This window comes from Eschrichtius robustus, chromosome 3 (genome assembly GCF_028021215.1).
Source record: "Eschrichtius robustus isolate mEscRob2 chromosome 3, mEscRob2.pri, whole genome shotgun sequence".
Taxonomy (NCBI): domain Eukaryota; kingdom Metazoa; phylum Chordata; class Mammalia; order Artiodactyla; family Eschrichtiidae; genus Eschrichtius; species Eschrichtius robustus.
In genome coordinates, this window is record NC_090826.1 from 109,748,014 (window position 1) to 109,763,952 (window position 15,939).

The window sequence follows — 15,939 nt, forward strand, 5'->3', positions numbered from 1 at the left end:
CCTTAAACGTGAATGGATTAAATGCCCCAACCAAAAGACATAGACTGGCTGAATGGATACAAAAACAAGACCCATATATATGCTGTCTACAAGAGACCCACTTTAGACCTAGGGACACATACAGACTGAAAGTGAGGGGATGGAAAAAGATATTCCATGCAAATGGAAATCAAAAGAAAGCTGGAGTAGCTATACTCATATCAGATAAAATAGACTTTAAAATAAAGAATGTTACAAGAGACAAGGAAGGACACTACATAATGATCCAAGGGATCAATCCAAGAAGAAGATATAACAATTATAAATATATATGCACCCAACATAGGAGCACCTCAATACATAAGGCAACTGCTAACAGCTATAAAAGAGGAAATTGACGGTAACACAATCATAGTGGGGGACTTTAACACCTCACTTACACCAATGGACAGATCATCCAAAATGAAAATAAATAAGGAAACAGAAGCTTTAAATGACACAATACACCAGATAGATTTAATTGATATATATAGGACATTCCATCCAAAAACAGCAGATTACACGTTCTTCTCAAGTGCGTACGGAACATTCTCCAGGATAGATCACATCTTGGGTCACAAATCAAGCCTCAGTAAATTTAAGAAAATTGAAATCATATCAAGCATCTTTTCTGACCACAACGCTATGAGATTAGAAATGAATTACAGGGAAAAAAACATAAAAAAGACAAACACATGGAGGCTAAACAATACGTTACTAAATAACCAAGAGATCACTGAAGAAATCAAAGAGGAAATAAAAAAATACCTAGAGACAAATGACAATGAAAACACGACGACCCAAAACCTATGGGATGCAGCGAAAGCAGTTCTAAGAGGGAAGTTTATAGCTATACAAGCCTACCTAAGGAAACAAGAAAAATCTCAAATAAACAATCTAACCTTACACCTAAAGAAACTAGAGAAAGAAGAACAAACAAAACCCAAAGTTAGCAGAAGGAAAGAAATCATAAAGATCAGAGCAGAAATAAATGAAATAGAAACAAAGAAAACAATAGCAAAGATCAATAAAACTAAAAGTTGGTTCTTTGAGAAGATAAACAAAATTGATAAGCCATTAGCCACACTCATCAAGAAAAAGAAGGAGAGGACTCAAATCAATAAAATCAGAAATGAAAAAGGAGAAGTTACAACAGACACCGCAGAAATACAAAGCATCCTAAGAGACTACTACAAGCAACTTTATGCCAATAAAATGGACAACCTGGAAGAAATGGACGAATTCTTAGAAAGGTATAACCTTCCAAGACTGAACCAGGAAGAAATAGAAAATATGAACAGACCAATCACAAGTAATGAAATTGAAACTGTGATTAAAAATCTTCCAACAAACAAAAGTCCAGGACCAGATGGCTTCACAGGTGAATTCTATCAAACATTTAGAGAAGAGCTAACACCCATCCTTCTCAAACTCTTCCAAAAAATTGCAGAGGAAGGAACACTCCAAAACTCATTCTATGAGGCCACCATCACCCTGATACCAAAACCAGACAAAGACACTACAAAAAAAGAAAATTACAGACCAATATCACTGATGAATATAGATGCAAAAATCCTCAACAAAATACTAGCAAACAGAATCCAACAACACATTAAAAGGATCATACACCACGATCAAGTGGGATTTATCCCAGGGATGCAAGAATTCTTCAATATACGCAAATCAATCAATGTGATACACCATATTAACAAACTGAAGAATAAAAACCATATGATCATCTCAATAGATGCAGAAAAAGCTTTTGACAAAATTCAACACCCATTTCTGATAAAAACTCTCCAGAAAGTGGGCATAGAGGGAACCTACCTCAACATAATAAAGGCCATATATGACAAACCCACAGCAAACATCATTCTCAGTGGTGAAAAACTGAAAGCATTTCCTCTAAGATCAGGAACGAGACAAGGATGTCCACTCTCACCACTATTATTCAACATAGTTCTGGAAGTCCTAGCCACGGCAATCAGAGAAGAAAAAGAAATAAAAGGAATACAAATTGGAAAAGAAGAAGTAAAACTGTCACTGTTTGCGGATGACATGATACTATACATAGAGAATCCTAAAACTGCCACCAGAAAACTGCTAGAGCTAATCAATGAATATGGTAAAGTTGCAGGATACAAAATTAATGCACAGAAATCTCTTGCACTCCTATACACTAATGATGAAAAATCTGAAAGAGAAATTAAGGAAACACTCCCATTTACCATTGCAACAAAAAGAATAAAATACCTAGGAATAAACCTACCTACGGAGACAAAAGACCTGTATGCAGAAAACTATAAGACACTGATGAAAGAAATTAAAGATGATACCAACAGATGGAGAGATATACCATGTTCTTGGATTGGAAGAATCAACATTGTGAAAATGAGTATACTACCCAAAGCAATCTACAGATTCAATGCAATCCCTATCAAATTACCAATGGCATTTTTTACGGAGCTAGAACAAATCATCTTAAAATTTGTATGGAGACACAAAAGACCCCGAATAGCCAAAGCAATCTTGAGGGAAAAAAATGGAGCTGGAGGAATCAGACTCCCTGACTTCAGACTATACTACAAAGCTACAGTAATCAAGACAATATGGTACTGGCACAAAAACAGAAACATAGATCAATGGAACAAGATAGAAAGCCCAGAGATTAACCCACGCACCTATGGTCAACTAATCTATGACAAAGGAGGCAAAGATATACAATGGAGAAAAGACAGTCTCTTCAATAAGTGGTGCTGGGAAAACTGGACAGCTACATGTAAAAGAATGAAATTAGAATACTCCCTAACACCATACACAAAAATAAACTCAAAATGGATTAGAGACCTAAATATAAGACTGGACACTATAAAACTCTTAGAGGAAAACATAGGAAGACCACTCTTTGACATAAATCACAGCAAGATCTTTTTTGATCCACCTCCTAGAGTAATGGAAATAAAAACAAAAATAAACAAGTGGGACCTAATGAAACTTCAAAGCTTTTGCACAGCAAAGGAAACCATAAACAAGACGAAAAGACAACCCTCAGAATGGGAGAAAATATTTGCAAATGAATCAACGGACAAAGGATTAATCTCCAAAATATATAAACAGCTCATTCAGCTCAATATTAAAGAAACAAACACCCCAATCCAAAAATGGGCAGAAGACCTAAATAGACATTTCTCCAAAGAAGACATCCAGACGGCCACGAAGCACATGAAAAGATGCTCAACATCACTAATTATTAGAGAAATGCAAATCAAAACTACAATGAGGTATCACCTCACCCCTGTTAGAATGGGCATCATCAGAAAATCTACAAACAACAAATGCTGGAGAGGGTGTGGAGAAAAGGGAACCCTCTTGCACTGTTGGTGGGAATGTAAATTGATACAGCCACTATGGAGAACAATATGGAGGTTCCTTAAAAAACTAAAAATAGAATTACCATATGACCCAGCAATCCCACTACTGGGCATATACCCAGAGAAAACCGTAATTCAAAAAGACACATGCACCCGAATGTTCATTGCAGCACTATTTACAATAGCCAGGTCATGGAAACAACCTAAATGCCCATCAACAGACGAATGGATAAAGAAGTTGTGGTACATATATACAATGGAATATTACTCAGCCATTAAAAGGAACGAAATTGAGTCATTTGTTGAGACGTGGATGGATCTAGAGACTGTCATACAGAGTGAAGTAAGCCAGAAAGAGAAAAACAAATATCGTATATTCATGCATGTATGTGGAACCTAGAAAAATGGTACAGATGAGCCAGTTTGCAGGGCAGAAGTTGAGACACAGATGTAGAGAATGGACATATGGACACCAAGGGGGGAAAACTGCGGTGGGGTGGGGATGGTGGGAAAAAAAAAAAAAAAAGTAACAGACCAGAGGGATGTTGTGCAGGATGCCCACACAGTGCAGATTGCTTCTGACTAGGTAGGGTGGATCCACTGGAAGCTGGACTTTGGCTAGGACTCTACTTATCACCCGACTCTCACAGGCTCCCACTCCAACAGAGGGGTGAGAATGACACTTTGGGTCTCCAGGTGTCAATGTCAACTTAGATTCTGTGTCCAACAGTCCTCAGAATGCCTGGGTGTTCTCTCCTATATCTACAGTTACTTGAGGAAATAGTCCTAAGTCCCTTTTTGGAAAGACTGGGGAATCACTACAGTATACACTTACTGTGGTGTTGCCGGTCTTGGAGACATGGCCACCTCTTTTATCAATGAATTCTCGGTCTGGAAACTGACTGAGGCTGGGGAACTAGACAAGGGACCATGATTTTTTACTGGGACCTCCATCCTGAGGTTTCTGCTCATCTATTTTTGCTTTCTTTTGATATATTCAGCAATACCCTTGTTTTGCCTGCCCATCTATTTTTCCCCTAGGGATGCCATGTTCTATTACTCATCTTCACAACTCTTTGTGTCAAGCTCCTGGGCTGTCACTCTGACCTTGCCAGTCATTAGGATCATTAATAACCCCCAGGCCTCTGGCAGTTAAATGCTGCCACTTGGCCTCTATTGCTGTTGCTATAGAAGAGCCAAACTGTGACAGCATCTCCTCTTGTTAGCTCTGGCTTGCAGAAGAAAGCCAACACTGAACTTCTTAGTAATGCTGGTACTCCTCTTACCAGCACATTCCTGATGGCACTGGTAAATGGGGTTGTTCTAGACCTCCCAGGGAACATCCTTTGGTAGGGTTTCTGGCCTCTTATAATTGACTCTAGCATGGCCACTTCACTGAGCCATTTAATCCTTTCTTCCTCACAATTGCTGTGGCAATTCAGGCAATTGAACTTCACTCAGCAAAAGTTATCACATCCTCCAGGTTTCTAGGAGCCACACAGGCAGGTCCTTACAAGGAAGTTAAATTCTATTCCAGGGGAGGGGGTCCCAGTCAATAAACTCTTCCTTATCCAGTCCTGTATTTCAGCCCCTTGATTAAGCATCACCAAAAATCCAATCCCAGGGGCTTCCCTGGTGGCGCAGTGGTTAAGAATCCGCCCACCAATGCAGGGGACATGGGTTCGAGCCCTGGCCCGGGAAGATTCCACATGCTGCGGAGCAACTAAGCCCGTGCGCCACAATTACTGAGCCTGCGCTCTAGAGCCCACGAGCCACAACTACTGAGCCCACATGCCACAACTACTGAAGCCCGCGCGCCTAGAGCCCGTGCTCCGCAACAAGAGAAGCCACTGCAATGAGAAGCCCGCGCACTGCAACAAAGAGTAGCCCCTGCTCGCCGCAACTAGAGAAAGCCCGAGAGCAGCAAGGAAGACCCAAAGAGGCCAAAAAAAACAAAAAAAACAAAAAAACCCAATCCCACAGATACTCCCCAACTCTTACCAGTTCATATTGGTCAGTTCTTGCAGCTACTTTGGGGTATGTCCTTTTCTTCCCTTATCAAGACCAGCATGTTCTTACTGGACTATGCTGTCACTTAACCCTAATTAAGATCCTGGCAGTCAGGAGAGGAGGTGGAGGCAAATTCTGAGGGGGAGAGCCCTCTGCAGTGTCTTCCCACATGGAGGGAGGGCTAGCTCCTAACGGGAAAGGGTGGGCCCCCTTTTAAGGCTCTGAGGTGCTCAGAAGAGTGTAGGGAGCCAAAATCTTTGGGGGCACCACCTAGATACCTCCATTCCATGTGTCAGGGTCCTGGGTTTTCCTAACCAGGATCCTGACCTTGATTACAGATCTGCCTCCTGGAACTCTCAAGTCTTGAGTTTGGTCTTCAGCATTTTTTTTCCCCCTCTCCCATTGTTATAGATCAGGGCCTCTTTGTAACCCATCAAAGAGGCTCTCTGGCCTTCACAGTCAATTTTCAATGTTTGGTAACTGCTCTCAGCTTTTCGTTATCTCTTGGCAGGACTCAATGCAACTTAGTAACAGTCAGCCAATTCCATTGTCCTTGTATTTGCTGCTATCCCTCCACTGACCACATATGTCCGAATTGTTGCACCATAGGAATATTTTCCCACTTCACCATCAGTGAAAGTTTTAGCAAATGCGCCACCATCTTGTCCCAGTGACTATCTGTACCCCACATACTATCCCAGAGGGGTTCTTATTGCCAGCCAGGCGGTGAGTAATGCAGTTCCCAAACCCCATCTTACTGCCAGCCTTCTCAGACCACTCCTGGAACCAACTGAGTCAGTTCAGGTGGTCTGGCAAGCAGATGCTGAGACAAAATTAGGAGTGCAAGAGATTTATTGGGTAGTAATGCCTATGTAAGATCAAGGGAAAGGAAGCAGGAATGGGTAAGTGAAGCGTTTGGATAGTGATACAAAATTGGGCAAGGAGAATCTCAAGTCATGATGCAGACAGATCCTCCCAAGTTGCAGTTGACCCAGTGAAAAGTTCCAGAGCAAACAGGGTCCTCTAGAGGAGTCCAACAGTGGGCAGAAATGGCCAAGCCCTAATGTCCACATGGTGCCTAGTCATAGGCTGATAGCTGCTCAGTGAGAGTGGGGCCTCAGCTCTAACACTGTAACAAATCCCAAAGGTGATGTAGCTGGAGGCTAACAGCTAACAGCACTCTGGCAGTTGAATGGCAGTGTCTTTTTTTTTTAAAAATTAATTTATTTATCTTTGGCTGTGTTGGGTCTTCGCAGCTGCCCACGGGCTTTCCCTCGTTGCGGTGAGCGGGGGCTACTCTTTGTTGGGGTGTGCGGGCTTCTCATTGAAGTGGCTTCTCTTGTTGTGGAGCACGGGCTCTAGGCGCGTGGGCTTCAGTAGTTGTGGCATTAGGGCTCAGTAGTTGCGGCGCACGGGCTTAGTCGTTCCGTGGCATGTGGGATCTTCCCGGACCAGGGCTCGGACCCGTGTCCCCTGCATTGGCAGGCAGATTCTCAACCACTGCGCCACCAGGGAAGCCCCAGAGTCTTTCTTAAAGGGAGAGCTGAGCTACATATCCCTGTGGCTGCCATATCAGGTATTTTTGTCTTCGAGTCCAGTGCTGTGTCCATATATCATCTTGCCTCTGTATTTGAGACATGAACTTTGAGAAACAGTCAGATAAAGAACCTAAGTAAATCAGAGTGGGACTCTGCTGGAATTCTTTGCCACAATGGACTGTGAGAGAATGTGTGCATAGGTTTAAGCTGCCTAGCTTCTGCCTCCTTCACCGGTGAGGAAAGGAAAGTGGGGTGTGAGGTACAATCAGCTCTTGTTTGGCTGTGTGGAGGAAAGCTGGCTGTCTCCTCAGAATGGCAATTTACCAACTTGGAAAAAAAATTATGCAGAAGGAATCTGTTCCTTTTAATTACCATTGGAATTGGAAGTATGTAGCCTTCTTGCTCTTTTTTCCTTTAAAAAATACTCATATTTTGAATGTATGCTGGAGACTGAACATGATGGAATTTAGTTGCTCAGAGCATTAGAGGTGGGGCAGCTGGTACCTATCGAAGGGTTAAAGGGTATGGGGTCACCTGAGGAGCTGGGAGAGGAGTCTTTCCCTTGTCAGGGAGTGACTCTGATTAGGCTGAAAATGTTGCTTGGAATTCTTTGTCCCAAACAGTTATCTTGTGTCAGATATGGTTACACTTACTCATGTTTCTAACTGATAATAAAAAGAGAAGCTGGAAGACAGAACATGACTTCCGCCCCCAAAGAAGCCAAAGGAAACAATATAATTACGGAATCTGCAATCATCTTTTTTTTTTTTTTTTTTTTTTTTAATTTTTAGTTTTGGCCACATTGTGCAGCTTGTGGGATCTTAGTTCCCTGACCAGGGATCGAACTCAGGCCCTCGGCAGTGAAAGTGCAGAGTCTAACCACTAGACTGCCAGGGAATTCCCATCATCTCCTTAACTTCTCAGAAGAAACTGAGTTCCAGAGATTTTAGGAAACTTGGCTAGGATTACAGCTTTCTCAGAAGTAAAATTAGAATATAGGTCTCTTGACTCCTGACTCAGTACTCTGCCTCGGTGATGTTCACTCATAAAGTCTCTTGTGGAAAGAGTGGAGGACGTGGGTCAGAAAAAATGAAAGAGCATTTGGGGACTTGGAGATCCTGAATCCAAAGATTGGAAGAGTATATCAAGCGAGTATATAATGTGACCATTTCTTATTATCTTCCCTAACAACACCCATAATAGAAATTTTACTCAACCGGGAAAAGCCCCAAGCATTAGTATAATTACAGGTTGTGACTGCTGTTGAAGAGCAGAGTATTTGTAATGGAACTTGTAAAGAAATGGTGAGTAATGTGCTTAAAGGACGTCAGGGTGACAGGTCCCTTTCTTTTCCCCTCCTTGGTCACCACTCTAGTGCAGGGCTTGCCACCTCAGTCAAGCCTTGCCATGGCATTTATCATCCCAACCTAGATTAACCTTCTGAAGTACTGCTACTTTCTTGTTCAAAAACCTTCAATAGCTCTATGACCTACCAATAAAGCCCACATTCCTTATCCTGATATTCAAGGCCTTGTAAAATTTATCCCAGAATCTACCTTTCCAGTCTATTTCTCAATACTCGCCTGTCCCTGTGCTCAGCCTGTGGGATCTCCTTCCAGTTCCAAAATAAACATTGTGCTTTCCTGCCCCAAGGGCCTTCCCCCCACCTCTCCCCTTCACCTACCTGTTTTTTCAAGGTCCACATTAGATACCACCTCATTCTAGTTGGAAGGAAGACTTTTCAGTACTATTTCATTTGTGCCATTCATTTGGCACTTTTCATATCCTTTTTTAGGCTCATAGGTAATTCCAACAGCTTCAAAACTTGTTTACACAGTCTCCGGCCCTCAGAATCACTCTTCTTTTTGGCAGGTCCATCTATCTGGTGAACTAAAGTTACCTGACTCAACTTCCTCAACTCCCCACTCCTTCATACCTGGTCTTCCAATTTAAGTTCTAGAACACAAAATTTACCTTTTCTTCTATGTCCAGGCTTTGAGTGTTCTCTCTCTCTCTCTTTTATTTCTTGAATCTTGCTCACTCTTCTTGCTTATTCTCAAAATACAACCAAGTCTCTCTTCCCTGAAAACAAAACAAAACCAACATAAAACTTCCCCTTTCACCCTGTTTTTCTTTAAGTCAAGGTACCTTTTCTCCTCTTTTCTTGATATACTTCTGTTACTGCGGTTTGACCTAAGGGTCTGCCACTCTGCTGAAACTGACATCTGGAAGATCAACCATAACTTCTAAATGCCAAATTCCAGTCTCTTCTCCTACTTGAACACGTCCCTTCTATGGACTTTTTCATCTACCTCTCTGACTACTCCATCACTGGTTTTTGTTTTTCTCCCTCTGTCCCATACTTCTCAAGGTTTGTTCTTTGGTCCTCTTTAGAAACTTTCACTTCTGTGGGGATGATTCTTAGATCTGTCTCTAGCCCTAGCTTCTCTTCTATGCTTCAGTTCCAGTTGTTTGCTAGACTTGTGTGTGTATGTGTGTGTCCCACCTACTTCTCCAAGATGGCAAGTTCCAAAGTTAATTTATTTTATTCTTCCTCTTCCAGGTTATCCCCAAATCTCTTCTGTCTCCTGTCCTTTCAGTCTCAGCCAGTGGCATCACCCCCTTTCAGTTATTTATCTTTAATTACTCTTCCTGTGTAGCTTCCTGCTGCTCCATTTAGGAATTGGCCACAGAATAATAGGTGATCTCTGAGATGATTTCAGTAGAGTTTTTAGTGGTAGTGGTGATAGTCTTGGAGAACTCAGGAAAGAACTGAGGAAAGAATTGCAGGATAAGAATTTGGCTCCAAATTCACTTCTTTCATGAAGCCGTCTCCAATATACTTAGAACATTCTCTCCTATACCATTTCACAAAAGTAAAATTACTCTCTTGAGTACGTATCAATGTAATTCATTTCTTCTTTCTGGATACTATATTTCGCTCTAATTTTCTACCTTTGCTATATTTATAAACTGGTCAATTTTGCCAAATTGTAACATTTCTTAAGGAGACGGACCACAAACTCTGGAAAAGGCATTAGTGTCATCTTTGCCATCTGTGCCTGATGATAGTGTCTCTCTCAGATTGCGTACTTCCCTGAGGAACAGATGATGATGACTGTGACTCAGAAGCCTCCTAGTTTTTTCTTGTAATCTGTGTTCATAGTGCTGGGGTGGGGTGTCTCCTTTGCCACTCTAACTTTGTATTTACTACAAATATACGAAATGTCCTAATTATTGAGGTGTTAACTTAGGAGAGTTAGGAGTTTCCACTTTTCCAATATTTGGGTCAATTAAACAATCTCACATTTCAAAAAAAAAAAAATCTCTTAAAAAACCACCCCAGTGGTCTGGAGATAACGTAGTCCTGAAGAGACATTTCCGATCCTCCACACCCCCCCTCCACCCCCCACCCCCACCCCGAGGAACTGCACTCTACCGCCCGCTGTTCCTCCCTGGGGCATGGGCCGGTTTGATGGCTCAGATCCCTACATAAAGCTTCCTTTGGAATGCAGAGACTTTGCGTCCCAGCCTATGAACTGGGAGGTGGACTTTAATCTCCAGGACCTACATCTGGCCTTCGAAGTTTGGGGGGAGGGGAAGGAAATGAGCTCCCGAGAAAGCACTAGACTGTCAGCAGCATGTAAGAGTCCTCTTCAACCCCAAATAGGTACACAATAAATATTTGTTGAATAAATGAGAATATCAGAACCCAACAACGTAAACTAAGTCAATCTCTTTTTTACATACCTCAACGATTAAAATCTAGGAAGTCAGCTTTACCGCTGTTTACACCTAGTAGATTAGCGGAGTGCCTGCAGTTTGCTGAGCACCCCTGACTTTACTCTTCAGGGCACTGGGATCAATTTCCCCACTTCTTGAAAGGCTAAACCCTAAAATAGATTTACAATCTGGGGTTGAGACCTCCTTCTGTTTAGAATAAGAGTCATTCCCGTTCCCTGTAAACTCACCCCGCCCCTTCCCATTCATTCACTCAACAAATATTTATTAAGCGCCTAACATATGCCGATCCCTTTGCAGGCGTTTGGGATAAACCAGAGAAAAAAACAAGAGATCTCTGCCCTGGTAGAACTTAGCGTAGGGCGAGAGACAAACGACGACTATGAATTTTAGATTATATGATTTGGAAAGTGATACATACTACCGAGAAAAAGGTGCCAGGCTGAATGATTTGTGGAGGCCAGGAGACAGGGGAGGAGAATCCAAGATTGGGATCCAGCTCAGGCTGGGGAAAAGGGAGACGGAGCTGAAGTGGAGGAGGTGCTGACGTCGGGGGACCGGGAAGATATTTTCCGCAGAATGCGACGGAAGAGTATTCTGGCTTATGCGGAGGTAGGTGAAGGGCAGAAAGGAGTCTGGACAGAGATTCCCGTCGAGAACCCGGCAGGCGGGGGACTCTTCAGCAGCTGAGGAGAGAAGATGCTCGGGCTGGAGGCTCCTGGTCCAGGGGCCGGGCGGGGGCCGGTCAAGGGCGGCCAACCACTACGTCCCCAAAATGGCCTCCCGATGCCCCTCGCAGCCCCACCCCCGCCCCCGCACTCCACCGCCCGCCGGCCCACGTGACCCGGCCGGCCCCTCCCGCCCACCCGGGCAGGCGACCCCGGGTCCGGGTCCCTGCGGCGGTGGCCCCGCCCCTCGCGGGAAACGGACCAACCGAGGAAGGGTAAGGCGGGGCGGGTGGTGACGGCCAATGGAGGTGGAGCTCAGGAGGGGAGTAACAGGTTGGTGGGAGGGGGAGAAAGAAGGAGGGAGCGCCGAGGGACATAGGGGGAGGGCCCGGGAGCCGCGCGTGCAGCTCTACCCGAGCCCGAGCCCGAGCCCGGGAGCGCCGAGCCCGGCTGGGGTGAGTGAACCGGGCGGGCGCAAGGGCACCTGAGAGGCAGGCGAGCCCTCAGGTGTACCCCTGAGGGGCGGGAGTCCAGGCGATCAGAGCTACCCAGGGCACAGGTGCTGAGTTGGCGAGAGGAGGAGGGGAGGTCAAGTTAGGGTCGGAGTACTGATTAAGAGCTGGCTCCTACTCTAAGATGCCACACGCAGGTGCCTGGGAAGGTGCCAGGTGAGGGGCACCTGAGGCTAAGGCTATTCCCAGGGCATGGAAGCGTTTCAGGGCCAATATATCTCTGGAGGTCAGACGCCAGTCCCCGGGGCAGAGTTTCTCTTGGAGACCGGAATGGTGGGGGGAAGGAGTCAGTCTCAGTTGGGCAAAGGGAACTGCTGCCTGAGGTTCAGACACGTAAGGGAGAGGGCGTGGAAAGGTGCTGTTTCCCTGAGGTTCTTTACCCGACTGCCAGTCTGAGCCGGTGCTGATACCTCCCTTCTGGCTTTGAGGTGGCTCTGAGGTGTGGAATCTTTCTCTAACCATTCATCTATAGGGCAAGACAGGTGCAATTAATAGACACTGAGAGGTAGAACGAAAGGGCACCCCCATCTCTTTGCCAGGTGTGAAACTAAGTCTTTCAGTTTTTGTCCTCCTTTGCTTTCTTGCCAGGGAGAAAGTTTCCTTCTTCCTCTTGAGAGAGTGCTCTACAAGAGGGGGATTTGAGTAAGCCTAGATCCCTAGGCCTACAAAATATGTAGAAATACTTCTTTCTAATGAGGCCTCTTTCTGGGGGCTAATGTCAAGCCCTCCCCCCAAGCATACATACTTCTGTGGTTCTAGATGGGGCCATTGGGTGAGGTTCGGGAGCCTAACCAATTTCCTTGATGCCTCTCAGAAATTCCCCATTATTCCCTGAAACCCTACCAGGCATCCCTGACAGCTGGACCATGATGGCTGTCAGACTGGCCATAGGCACTGGTGCAGGAAATAAGCAGGACTCCTCAGGAGACCACCGGACTAGGAGATTCAGCACCTCTAAGTCTCCAAGCTGGATGAGAGGTGCACATCAGAGGCCGAGACAAAATTTCTGAGGCAGATTTCCTTGCCTTAGGCAGGTGAGGGAACCAGAGCCAGCCTTAGCTTGGCCCTTTTGATGCCCTGCCTGAGGAGAGTTGTTGTAATTGGGAAATAATTAGCGACCGCTATGTTGTCGACAGGCTGCCTGCACATGCCTCTCTACCTCTTTTTTCATCCTGGATATTCGGGAATGGGGGGCTGGCTCTAGGGGACTGCTAATCCAGAGATTTGCCTGACCCTAAGAGGATTCTGGCTTCCTAGAACCCTTCCTGCTTTCCCCAGGCTGACCTGCATGCCATCACCCCTGTGGGAGGTGAGGAGGGGTAGGGCTGCTGCTTCTCTTCATGCCAGGGAAGGGGAGAACTGAGGGCCAGGGAGGTGGCCCAGGTTAAGTGTGGGATCTGGAATGCAACCTTGGGAACTTTAGAGGGAGGGGTAGAGGGAGACAAAGTCTTCTGTTACACACTGGCCTGTCTGTCAGTCACCAGGCACACTGTGTATCTGTTCCTGCGTGTTCCCTCCCCACCTTCTGCCTCTTCCTTCAGAGCCTTGGCCTTGGCATCTAAGCTGGACAGAGTCCCTGCCCATGGTTTTGCCCCTCTGCCTCCTCTGTGGTGTGGAATTTCTCTGGTCTGCTTCACAAGCTGCCAGTGGAGTCTCCCCGGCCCTCCCCTTTCCCTTGCCTCTCAAACCAGTCCAGCCAGTTTGCAGGGGCCCAGTTCCTCACTGTGTTTTTTTCCCCACTGGCCAAGCAGCTCTAGTCTGGTGCTCAGGTTTGACTTTTCCAGTGGACTGAGCCAGGAGTACACACAGGGGGTTCTTTTTGGATCCTCGGGCAACCTTATCTTGCTAACTCTTTATGAGAAAATAGGAGTCGAAAGAGCAAGGTCACTGAACTGTCCTTTTCTGTTTTCACCATTTGCTTTCCTTGTTACCTCCGAGGGGAGTCTAATCTCTGTACCTCTAGTTCACCCATTTTCTGCATCTGCCAATTATATAGCATCTAGCATATTTCCAGGCCCTATGTATACCAGTTCTTCCTGGGCACACCTGAAGCCACCCCACCCCCACTTCCTGCCAGGAGTCCAGAGACCCTGTCACTCCTAGTTGGAAGCCAGACGCTTATGGCTGGGCCAGAGGTGATGGAATTGGGGCAGGGCAGGCTAATGAGTAACTCAGGGAGAAGTGGCTGCCTGATACAGGTGCCGTGTTCTCCCTCTCCTTACAGGCAGGAATGACAGAGACAGAAAGATGAAGCTGAATTAACTTGTGGCCTAGTCTCTTCCCAGAGTACAGTTGGTGGGAAAAGCAGGGTCAGGCATCTGGTGAGAGGAAAGGCTCTGGGCTCCCTGTTGCCTGGCACTAGATCACTATTTACCTGCCTCTGGGGCTTACGAAAGGCCTTGGAGCTGCCCTGCTCCCCTGGCCCCGCCCCGCTGTCCTCTGTAACTGAAGGCGGATAGGTTTCGGGTTTTCCATGTTGAATCATTTAGAGCCCTGCTTTCTGACCCACCCCAAAGATCCCTTTAGCCCTCCTGGCCCTTGACCTACATGTCCTGGGACTGAAGGGGGTTGAGGTTAGGGAGTCACTGGGACCTAGGGGTACACTTGGTGCCGCCTCTGAGCAGCTTGGTGCTCTTGGGCGGGCAAGGGCTATGCACTCTCTGGGACTAGGCTGGGAACTCCTTGACCTGGATCTGGAAGATCAGTAGATGTACTGTCAGGGCAGAGCTGCATCATGAATAAATCATGTGACTTCTAGGCACATCTGGTTCCAAAATTATGACTGAATAGGACAGGGAGTCCAGGCCAGGAAGAGGTCCTGTTACTAGGACAAACAAGAAATGGCTGTGCGGGATCCTTGGGAAATCTCCCCACTGCTGTGTTGAGTCTGCCTTGGTTCGGGATACAACTTTTAATAGATATATATTGACATCTACCATCTGCCAGGCCCTGGGGACACAGGAATCAGCTGAGAGCAATGTTTTTTTCCCCTCCAGGAGCTTATAATCTAGTGGAGGAGACAGATAGGAAACAAATCATCACTCTGATAAATATATAAATAAACTGAGGCACACTCACTGAAGGCCAACTGTAGAGTGTATAATGTGAATCTGATCTAGTTTGTGGGAAGGAATGGTCAAGGAAGGCTTCTCTAGGAAGTGACATCCTTCTGTAAACCAGGTGAAGTCAGGAAGGTCCTGTTGGAAGGAGCAGCATATGTGCAGGATAACATTTGTTGTCAGCTTTGTGACAGGCTTATGCTGCTAGGTGCGTTCATGTTCAATATCTTGACATTTTCCCTCTTTTTATTGAAGTAGAACCTAAGTAAATAAAGTGCAAAAATCTTAAGTGTATAACATGATACATTTTTACAGTTGTGTATACCCACATAATTATTATTATCTAATTCTCACAGGTAATTACCTCATGAGGTATTATTATACCCATTTTACAGATGAGGAAACAGGCTGGGAAAGTTGTGATTTGCCCAAGGTTATATACATCAAGTGAAGGTCAGAAGCTGGGATTCCAAGCCAGATCCTGACTGTAGTCCAGTGCCTTTTCTATTGGATGAGTGGCTTGGAGAACTTACCCCTTTGCCTTGTAGCTTCTTTTCTGGTCCCATTTCTTACTTGAATTCCAACATAGGGCCCTGCCAACTAAAAATATTGCTTTCTGGGGTATCTGAGTCAGTGGTTGGTTAAAGTCCTCCCCAGTGTCTGCATAGTGGAAGGATCGGGTCCTCGGGTTCATGGGTGGGCCTTAAGGACCTCTTGAGATTCTGTGGTAAAAGTTTGGATGGGCTGTCTCCTGGGGGAAGGGTGCATTGCTTTCATCATTTTCTCAGGCACCAAAAAAGGTGAAGGACCATCGCTGATAAGGGGTTCCTCCCCCCTGTATCTTCCTCTCTAGGGGAGGGGCTGGGAATGCGACTAGGAATGCTCTTACTCCAATTCCTTTCTCACCTGGAGCTCCGCCCCTCCCTTCCCCACCCCTCCTGGGTTCCTGAGCTTCCTGGCACTTCTACAATCCCTGAAAGGGGCCTTGCCAAGTTTCCTTGGCCCAGAGCTCCACTGGGAGG